This window comes from Poecilia reticulata, linkage group LG6, assembly GCF_000633615.1.
Source record: "Poecilia reticulata strain Guanapo linkage group LG6, Guppy_female_1.0+MT, whole genome shotgun sequence".
Lineage (NCBI taxonomy): Eukaryota > Metazoa > Chordata > Actinopteri > Cyprinodontiformes > Poeciliidae > Poecilia > Poecilia reticulata.
Window position 1 is genome coordinate 19,885,696 of NC_024336.1, and position 11,870 is coordinate 19,897,565.

The following is an 11,870-nucleotide window of genomic DNA, read 5'->3' on the forward strand; positions in this document are numbered from 1 at the left end:
GTTCGCTTGAGTCGATCAGAACCACAATCTCGAGGTTCTCCATTTCCAAGTGCCACTGCAAACAAGCTGCGCGTTGACCACAGCCGCTGCAAACTAATAAGGAACGAACTGTAATGGAGATGGCCACAACTAGGGTAGAAGAAAATATTATGTAACAAGACTTGCAAGTGGAAAAGTGCCTAAAGTAAACACAACACTTTTACTAGACAGGACGGAGCATCCATCATCTGCAATAACATCCACTGTGCCGTGGAAAGTTTTGGAAAAAATTAAATCATCCAAATCTTGTTGCACTTATCCCTGTTGCAAAGGTTAAACAGGTTTCTGAGCAACATTGCTGCCAATGCACAAGATTTTATATCTTATGATGGACAAGGGGAGGTCGTTGAAAACAACGAAAAGCAAACACACAAGTAGCTGTAAGCTACATTAATACATTTGTTTTGTTAGAAAAAAAATGTGTTTGTTTTTGCTATCCATTTGTTTTTGTTTTTGCTGTCCGTACTCTTAATTGTAAAAACTGCCAGTTCCACTAATACGAGTTGACTTGCTCAGTATTTCCAGTGCATATTGCTCTTCAAAACAAATTAATGTTTGCCTCATCGGCTTGTGAGTTAATGCAGTCTGACATCAGCTGAACAGCCCAGGATCTACAAGCTGTTGCTCTCTCATTATTTATGATCATAGTCGCGCACTCACTTGTCAGAGGTTGGCTCTATTGTAGATGTAGATTTAGATGCATTGAGTTTGGGTGTTAGAACCTGTCTAAATAAATAATATTGCTGACAAGCACAATAAATCACAAGCCCAGTGGTTTGTTACTCAGGGGTCAATGCTCTGCATAAGCTTCAAGGAAAGGTTAATGACGGAGGACGGGTGGGGGGTGGGCCAGGGAGTCGCTGCCCTGTTCTCGTCCATGAAACACCACTGAACCACCATGAAAGCTAAATTTAGTTTTATTGCTGTTTTTCCACAAAAATATTTTGATGTTTCTAAAAATTTCTTGTTTCCTATTAATGATTCAAATTAAAGTTTTAGTTTAAATCCACATGGTTGGTATGTTAGAATGGGGTGGGGGACACATTTCACTAAATTACTTTTTCATATATTTATAATAGAATAAGATGAAAAGTTTTAAGCAAGTCATACAGTTTTATTTTTCTACAACTTCCATTTCAGTGCAGATCTTAAGGGGTAGAATCAGCTTTTATCAGTGGTTTCACAGCTTCTCATGCACACACTGCAGTAATGTTTTTCCTGAACTCTTTAAGTTGTTTCATTTGGCATTTATAAATCTGAGTGAACAGAGATGGGAAAAGCAGTTCCTCAGGACTCCATTCCCAGGCCATTTTTAGTTAATATCTACATTAGGAGGGATTAAATACATGTTGAACTTCCTGGTTAAGCTTTAATGTTTTGATATCTTTAGCAGACTTGGTCATAAAAGTATTTTTATGCAACCAAGAAGTTTATTTCTGATTGGATTTGAGATTTCTCTAAAGAAAATGTAATAAAACAACATAAGATGATTGTCAATTTAAAATGATTTATTTTTAATTGGTTTAATTAAAAAAAATAGTGTTCCAAATGATTTATACCCTTATTTAATTATTTTAAAAAGCCAATTAACTTGACAGTCATGTGTTTGAAGCTGAGAGAGGACCTGTATTTGCTTAGAGAACATGCAAACTTCATGCAGAACATGATGCTGCAAGGCATCCTTTTTTTCCCCACATTGCTGTATTTAAAAAAAAAAAAAGAACATTTAGGAACGATGGATTTAATAGAATTTGGAATAATTGAAGCACTGTGAAATCTTTCCAGATCCACAGCAGTTTTTACTCACTGAACATTTTAAAGTCTGCTCAAAGTGTGCTTGATGCCAGAGCAGAGGAGTGAATAGTGGACATATCACTCATCGTGGAAACTGACTCGCACTAACACAACAGTACAGTAACACGAAATCTTGGTGAGGTCAAACACATAATATCAGACTATCAGAGTTTCCCATCTGCCTGATACTGCCAACATAATTCTGTTAGAGATTTATTCAGGATTTAATTTGAACAGGGATAAGCTGCTGACAAGGTGTTTTAAATAACCAGCAACAAAAATTAAGCCGCATCTGTCAGCAGCTGTGTGACCGATGGTGTCCCCGACACACACAAAGGCAGAGGGTAAATGAATGCTGATTGGTTGCAAAATCCCCCAATTTTCTTTTTCTAGATTTATGCTCTTGAATCCAAATTGCAGGCCGAAAGTTCGGTCAGCATTTAGATTACGTTTCCTTCTTTCTCCAACTTCCCATTGGATCCGTTTTAATATGATGTGACTTTGATTTAGAAGGCAGACAAAGCTCAGTGTGGCCCTATGCTAGATCACAAACACAAAACACACACACACAGTCCTGTCTGTCTGCAAGCTGTCATTGGGGATTAACTAAATCTCACGTGCACTCACACACACGCTTCAGAACGCTATCCTCTTTTGTCCAGTCTGGACAGCTGTTTGTGTATTCATGTCATCAGCCCAGGGGAAACTCACTTATTTAGTTTACTGTGTAGTTGAAAGCCTTTGTTTGTTGTGTCGTGTTTTTTTGTGTTGCAGTTTTGTTTTGTTTTTTTTCTGACGAGATTTTCAGTTCCCTCCACATAACAATGTTGCATCACAGCTCTGCTCTCTTGCTTTCATAAGCATTCCTGCATATTATAATAATAAAAAAACAATAAACCTGACGACAAATACGTGACTAAAATATGTGTGAAATAGTATGAAATGCAGAATTTACTATGTGAAGTCAATCACAAAGAAAACTTCTTCCATTTTGAAATGCAGCATAGAAAAATATCTGTCAAATATAATTAATGTGTTGTTTATACTATTAACCTCTTTTTGCACACACATTCTTAATACAAGGGCTTTAATGTAACAGTGACCCAACCTTTCTGTCAATGAGACTTAAGATTTTGTATTTTTGAGATTATACAACCATATTTGTAAGGTCGAGCACTGATGTTGGACAAAAACACCAGTGCCTCGCTCTGCTCTAGAACCTGGTTTTTACCAACCACTTCTGATTTTGCAAACAAATTCTGTTGACAGAAGCCCCTGCATAAATGCTGATATGATTGGGGTGTTCTGTTGTTTTGCCTTGTTGCACACATCCCTACTTTTGTAAGAGCAAGAGTGGAGAATGCCACACAGGAAGAGTAACAGGCTGACAACGTAGACTGAGTTGTAACTCTGCAGATTCTTCTGATGGTACCAGTTGTTGAATGCAAGCCAATTTGATTTAAGTGCCAGAACAGGTGACATTGTTTGTCTCGAAGAGATAAAAGGAACAAATATATATGTCAAATGTAATTTGTGCCCTGGGATCAGTTTTATGATCGTGGAAAGATGTGTTTTATGATGGCTAAGAAATCTAACTCACAAAGCGCCTCCAAACGCCACATGCTTCAGCAAAACAAGTCACCAAGGAATAATTCCTGGCAGGTGCGGCCTATACCCAGGAGCGGTTAAAAAAATCTCTATGAATTAAACAGATAATGGGGCAACGATGTCCGAGCAGTCCAAGCTTGATTTCACAATGCATCATTAGTGTACAGAGTTTCCCGTTGTAATCCGTCTGTTTAGTGTGCATTCATTTAATCATGTATTCAACTTTATGGTAAACATTTTAACATATTTTCAGTTCCATTTTCTTTCACTGGAGCTCGGAGCCTGTGCCCCTCTCCTGAAAAACACCGCTACACTAAAAGCATGGATCACCTTTCGCAGTTGACACAGTGCAATATGACGAGCACTGTTTTCCTGTAAACCTTCAAACACAGACTTGTCCAACAGATTGCCAGATGGAGAAGAAGGTGAGATTTGTCACTCCAGAGGATACGTCTTCACTCCTCTAGAGTCCAATTTGATGCTTTGCATTGCACTGGATGCAGGGATTGGGTATAGCTGCTCAATCGTGGAAACCCTTTTATGAACCACTTCTGAAGATCACATGACGTTTGTAAATCTGTCCCATTTGACTCGGCAGAAAGTTCATGACCTGTACATGCACTCTGGGCTTTCTCTGAGTTTACATGGCCTACCGCTTTGTGGCTGAGTTGCTGCCATTTCCAATAGCTTCTTTTGTGGTTCTAGTAGTACTAAGTGCTGATCTGGGAATAACCCGTGAGGGAATTTTTTGACTGGACTTATTGCTATGATGGAACCATACTGGAATTCACTGAGCTCCTGAGGGCGACCCGTAGTTTCAAAACTGCTTGTAGAAGCAGTCTACATGTCAAGCTGCCCTGTGGCCATGGACGCGATTAGGACACCTGGATCCAATAATTTGGCTTAGGGAATCCTTTTGGCCGTACAGTGCATGTATACTGTCCATGTGACCATAAGTGGTTGGCTGAGACTGGACCAAGATACACACAGTGATCCTAACTTCCCAGCAGCTTGTGTTTACGAGTCTGATTATATAAACCGTGGTGTTATTTGGTGTGAGCAGCTGCTGCTAACTGGCCTCACACCACCCATCACTGTTTCTGCCAAACAAAACACCAGGGGGTCTGACACTCTCGCACACTCATAAAATCATCAAACAAGGTTGCATAATCTATCTGCATCGCTCTTTCTTTATCTTTGCTCCTTTTAATTTTGCTCACACGTGCATAGAAAGGATTTCTTCCAGTCTAAATGTTAACTTACATCATTCCCAGTGTTTTGACTGAAATGAACGGTCTCCCAGTGCGAGTGCCAAGCATGGCACCAAAGAGGTTAGAAACACAATAGCTTGTTTAGAGAATGGGTTGGAAAAAGAGTCGCTGCAGACAGGGACACTGTTTGTGTTTTAGCCACGGTGTAAAATAACATTGAACTCTTTCGGGGGTGGGTGACTTATTCTGCGGTAGAGCAGAAACAAAGTTCCTCTCACAAATGATTTATGCATGTTAGGTATTTTTACATGGCCAGCACAAGGTACAGAACGGTTTAAAACTACAACTTGCACGTAAAAATCTGAAAACTGTGTAGTAAATTTGGACTTAGTTTCTATACGCTTACACTCTTAAATAAAATCTAGAGCAACCATTTGCGTTTAGAGAGAATTTAGCCAATTGCTCCTGTGTGTAGCTTAATCTCAGTATAAATCTAGATGTTCTGTGAATGCATTGGAGGTTTGTCAGAAGTTTGCTAATGTTAGAGAACATAAGGGAACAAACACAAAGTGAAAAACCTGGCAAGACTTGACCACCTAAACTGAGAAACTATTCAAAGAAAAGTTTTGATCAGAAAAGCAGCCAAGATGTCTCTGTCCACAGAGCGACTGAGTTTCGCATTCCCTTTGTTTGGCCTCTCAAGAAGATTGGCAGGATGAAATCTGCCAATCTGAAAGTTGAAAAGATCGTCATCTTAAGAAATCCTATTTGCAGATTGCCACAAGTTGCACAACTTGTGTAGTTGACACAGCAAACCGAGAGACTGTGATAAAAGCTTGATGAGACAAACCGTAAAAGAATTGCAGCTGTAATTTCACCAAAAAGTTTCTTCAGTATTGACTTGGATTTTATAAAACATGAACACCTTGGATACTTTTACGTCCTATTACAATTCAGTTTGCAATTGTATTATGACAAAATTTGGAAAGATTTGGATGGATGAATACTTTGCCAGTCACTGTAAGTGAAGAGGAGTTCTGTCGTGAGATCAGGAAGTGAAGAAGAATGATCTCATATTAAATTTACCTGACAGTATAACTGAACTACGAGCTGTCACTGATGTCGCAGGAGAAAGTAGCTATCAGTTCCCAGCTTGGATCGCAGTCATTGTTTTTCAGTCTGAAACAGGTAGACTATCAATAGAACTGATTAGTACAAGACTGGGAACTTGGAAGGGTTTAATAATGGAGTTATAATAAGTATTGGACAGCAGCAAGTGTACCGAGCGACATTATTCAGAAAAGAGCAATCAGTGGGATGTCAGTAGACTGAACTCTGAGATACAGTCCCTTTGGGGGACAAAAGTCAGTTTTGTTTTGACATCTTCATCACAAGAGTCAAACTCTGTTTCAGCGGGTTTATGAAGCTCTTTGTTTTTGGATTTAGAAGATCTAAGGTGTTCAGTTTGTGCATTTTTGTTGCATCTTGTACCGTTCCCCCTTCAACTATACAGTTCCAGAAATATCTCCACTAATCGAGGTAATTCCCAGGTACTACTAGATAAACAAATGTACCTGCTTTCGTCTTTTAGTTGACAATTGACGTTTGACCTTCTTTCATCATTCAGTTGTTCGGGTTTTTCTTTCATCAAAAGTCGATGCTTAAGTAGCACTCTTTCTGAATGACACTTCAGCCCCTTTCAAGGCTCCTTTGGTATTTGCAGTTCATCCACTTTAAATACTTCAAAAATCCGAGCTCCTTTCAGTCATTACAGTGTAACTAAACATTTAGTTGCGCTGACTCTAAGAAAGCTCAGAGTTTATGCTGGAAGCCAAATCCTCCTACAGAGCTTTTAATTTAGTTGTCATTTTAACATTTTTTGAGCTTCCTGTCAGCACTTAAAGGGATATTTCAGGGTTTTTAATATGAGCCTTGGGTTAATTGCCAACAAAACCTGGCCACCCAGTAACAGCTAGTCAACCAGGGGCCAACACCAAAGTAGGTTTCAGCCACCTAAAACAACTCCAGTCTCAAATTAGAGCTGTGAGGTCTGCATGGGGCTTTATTCAGGCAAGAATTTCAGGAATTTTAGTTGTTTTCCAGGAGTAGACCAGATAGGAGTTTTAAATGAGAACTTGTGGCTTAACATTGTCGAGAAGACAAAAATTCAACCTCTCTGGACACTAAACATTGAAACTTGGAACAGATGGACTACATGAGCAGAAAAACACACAGCAAAGAATAGAAAACTGAAGCATAAGTTTACACTGACTCACCAAGACTGGACGTTGAGATATTAAAAAATGAAATTTTAAGATGAGTCTTGATTTCAACTGTGACATAGATGGTAGAATCAGAGTTTGGATGAAACGACATGACATGAATATATCTTACCATTTGTTAAAAGTTAAGCTCTGCTGGTGGTACTGGTGGTGTAATAGTTCAAGTGAAGGATATTTTCTCACCACACTAGTTGCTCACTGTATCTGTCCATCCCTTCAGGAAGTGCTCCCATCTTCTGTTGACTACCTCTAATTGGGAGATGCATCATGTCACAAAGCTCATATAATCTCAAATTAACTTCCTGAACGTGATGATGAGTTCACTACTCCTCTACAGTCACCAGAACTCACTCCAATGGAGCTCCACTGGAATGCGATAAAACTGGAGATTCACATCAAGGGTTTGCGATACACAATTATAGTGTAATGCTAACATGTCAATGTTGACCAAAACCTCTGAGGAATGTTTCCAAGGCCTTGTTGAGTTTGTGCCATAATGAATCAAGGAAGGTCTGAAGTCAAAACAAGTACCAATGTTTTATTGACAAGATAGACTTAAAAATGTGACTAATGAGTATACATTTCTTGAAGATTGGAAATTTGTACCCAACTTTGTGCCTTTTTTGAGTCTAGATACGAAAGAACAACATACAAAAGAGTTGCTAATTGAAATGGCGAATGAACAAAATGACTAGCACCTATTGTTCAGCAACTAGCCAAAACCTTGCCCTGTCCAACTCTATTGATGCAATGCATGTATGAAGAAAACCTGACACCATAGCAACAAATTGGACAACCGGAGAGCATACTTCTAAAGTGGAACAACTGACCCCTGAGGAACAGACGAAGGGGATGCGTTACTGAGTTGTAACATGAGCCGTACAGTTCAGTTCTGTGCATTTACGTCTCTGTTTCAACCTCTCATAATTAATGCAAGAGATTATGCAAGAGCGATCGCCGAGCAGCGATTCAACACAAGCAGGCATGACGAGTGAGACGACATGGCAGGAAAGGAATGGCACAATATGTCACACAAACAAGCCAGAGACACACACCTTGTAAACGTCAGCCCCTGCAGCTATGAGGTATGCAAATCATTTTTCCATTTAAAAACAAACACAAGCAAACCATTCAAAAAAATCAGGGGATCGTCCGTGAAGCACTGCGTCACAGAGATCCGATGCAGTCTGCAAGAGGATGGAATTTGAGTTCACTGTTTTTCAGCTCTGGAAACGTATAGAGGAAGCTAATAAGAGGATGGGATTTCCTTGTGTTCTTCCTTCCCTCCGTCCTTCTTGAAACAATTTTCTAACCTCCTTGTGCTTCATTTTCTTCTTTCATTCCTCCCTTCCTTATGCCCTTGGTTCTTTGCTTTCTCATAACCTTCCTTCATTGTATCTTCCCCTTTACTTTGTTGTGTCCGTCCTTCTTTTCTTACCTTTGCTCCTTCCTTGTGTTTTTTATTTTTTTGCTTCTTCCCTGGTGCCCTTCTTTTATTTATTCATGTGTCCTTCCTTCCTCATAGCATCCTCCATCCTTCCTTGCCTCCTTTTCACTTACTTGCTTTTTTTGCAGATTACATATGTAAACCCTGCATGCCGTATAAATATTTTTCATAAACTTACAGTGAGCTGAAGCATTTTACATTTTAAGCTGAACACAAAAACCTGGGAATTCCAGAAAGTTGGTTCTTGCAAAGGGGGGAGTGTTTAAATGGTTTTTAAATGAACCCGTCGGATCCCTGAGGTCATAATGAATAAAACGAGACACAAATTCAGATGTTGCCTTTTATTTCAACTCTAACAGCCGAGTGGTGATATCCTTCCTCCACAGTGAATTTGTTTTTTTTTTTTTTTTTTTTTTTACTTCAGAGTTACTAAACTAGGTGGCAAATATATAGAAAAAGAAATCTGAATGTCAGTGAGAGGCCAAAAGAGTCCCTGATCAAGAGACATAAACTAGCTCATTTTTGGTAACTCCACAAGAACAGTATCATCTTTTTTTTTTTTTTTTATCTAGGCGTCACAAAAATAATATTGCTCACATTTACAGTTGGACAGTCAGACATGTAAGCTTGACAACACAACATCCTGACGACATACAAAGTAAATTATGTATTTTATTTTATTTTATTTTATTTTTTTACTGAAGGAAGACCTTAAAGTGATGAATCACTTCTGCTGCGATGCTTGCTGTCTGTGCAGGTCTCAGAGGAGCCAGCTCGGCTGGAAAGCACAGCGAACATTTCTCTGCAGCAACTATTTTCAGGGTAAAAAAAAAAAAAAGAAAAAAGAAAAAAGTGAACCATAGCTGAAAATAGTTCTCCTTAATGTCACAGCGTTCAGACATGCAGCGACTGCAGGATTGCTAAATGGGTCTGTTCCAAAAAGCCTCTCGAAAGTCCAGTTCTCTTACAGGTGTTTGCACTCGCAGAAGGACTTGCACGTGCAGCGGCGTAAGGATTCAGACGCAGCGTTGCTCCTGTAAGTCAGTGTAACAGTTTCAGTCGTGTCAGTTTGCTCTAAATCAATGCGAGACGTCCCAAAATGTTCACGTGGGTCTGCTTACGGCACACTAGATAACGAGCGTGGAAACGTGCTCTCTCACTACGCGTTACACAACATTTCTGACATGACAAAGGGAGCAGCAATTCTTTGACCTGAACCTTGATATAAAAACAAGCCTTTCCTCCTCGGCCCACATTGATTATGGCTGAGTAAGAAGCTTTACATGGAAACAAAGCCCTTTGGAGCAACCGAACTGATGTTACAACAATAATCCAAACACAGATTTAAAGGAGCGCTGCGCCAGTTTCACCCACAGTGTTCAACGTCGGAGAGCTAAAACCAGTCAGGAACAAAAAAATATATAAAATAAAAAAAAATAGGTGTATGACGTTTTCTGACTCCATTTCTGACTCTAAAGTTGATCCGACCAACCGTGACATGTGGGATTTAAAAGGTTAGGCGGAGGAGCTTCTGATCGAAGGTCTTATCTAACAGAATCGTGAAATGTAGGATCCACAGTTTATGGATCTTAATGGGGGGTAGATATGAGATCTCTGCTTCAATCACTGGCAATCTGTTTCATTTTAAACCTTTTCCTTTGCTAGTCACGAATGGTTAGAGGCAATTTACAATATAGCTGGACTGAACTAGGTTGAATATGCTAACTTTTTACAATTAATATAAAAATGACCAACTAGATCAACTTTTAACCACGGTGAACTTATATATGAGATAATTAGTCCTTATAGTGATGCGAGAAATGTGGGGGGGAAAAAGTTAAGAATTACAAAAATATTTATTCTGTGATGGTAGCAATAAGCTAATGAAAGCAATTGTTAGGATTGTTGCATGCTTTTGCTGTTTTGTCTGTTTTTCTACTTTTATTTCTGTTGGTCTCTGATAAAGGCTTCAGTTATGATTCAGAATACGATCAAACCCACTTTTTGTACTGTTTACCTGTCTAGTTTCATGTCTTAATCTAATAAGTGTTTAGTTTTTATTGGCCGAATAGTTTTGGATGCATCTAATGACCAGGGGAAAGAATCTGACTCGTTAATTAACCTGCCAGTCACCGATCAGAGCTCACTAAAGAAAATCACTAAAGAAAAATGTCCCAATTGAGAACTCTGATTGGACTTGAATTTTTTTTTCGCACTTTTTTATCATCCCATATAAGATCATTAAAATATATGTTCAAAATACTGATCATTACTAGTATATAACTGTTTTTTTTCCTTTTACCTTTAGATGAAATTCTATTTGTTTTGTTTCCTGTATAACTTTAATGATGAAAATAAAAGCAAGGAGACATCTTCTTTTTTAGATTAAGATGATTTGAGACACACAAATTTAGCTATAAAATATGCAGAATTTAGTTGTTGCTTTTCTTATTTTTTAAGAGCAAAAGGTTCTTTCACATACTGTGTCCGAAAATAAGTGTTTAATTTTTAGACCGTTGACCAGTAAAAGAGGCACATTAATAAGAAAAAAATACTATTTATTATTAAACTTGGGCCATTGTCAAGGTTGTAAAATGTTCTTTCAAAATCTCTAAAACTGGTTCAAAGTCCTCTTATTAAGAGACCAGAGAAAGTGCCAGAACCACTGGAGTTTTCTCTCCCAATACCTGTTACTGCCCAAAACCAGTCAGTTGCCCAAAACCAGTCAGTTATTAGGTTGTTGGGTTTTTTTCTGTTTTTACTAAATCTATGCTTTGGAGGCAAATATGTAGAACTATGGTACTTAAATGCCTTGTTTGAACAGCAGTAGGGTAAACTTTCTGCTTTAAGTGAAATATTTTAAGTCATGTGAGCATTCTAAGAGAACCTCATATCTATCCCATAATAATCTGTGACCCAGAGGAAAATAGACAGAAAAAAAAAAAAAACTTTACGTGAACCTTCAGTTTAGCAGGATATGTAAACAATGGTGTTTTTATTCAAATTTGTGAAACTTACAAGTTTGTTTTTCCAAAATTTAGACCATTCAGAATATGAAACGGCAAGTGATGATTTATTAACTGTTATTTTGAAATGACTTCTCCATTTGGATCTGTTTTCATCACCTTTGCAGCTGACATGCCAATATATCTTGAAATAAACATCACAGTCGATTTTGACTCTTACATCGAAGCTGCTGTTCATCGCCATTAGATAGTACACTGTGAACTGTGAGCATGTTTATCTCAGCACTTGTTACAGGACAATGGATCATAAGTTAATGGTTATAACACTCCTCCTGGCTACTTCTTCTAATAAATTATGCTGTTTTGACCCAAGATGGAGGTCAGAGATCAGCTTATGGAGCAGCACATCTTACCAAGTCTCTACTACACATGCTTTCCTGTCTAAGCTTATTGTGCTGTGACTATATGAGATTATTGCTGTAGAGTTGCAGTGTCACACAGACATGTGTTTTATATATATATA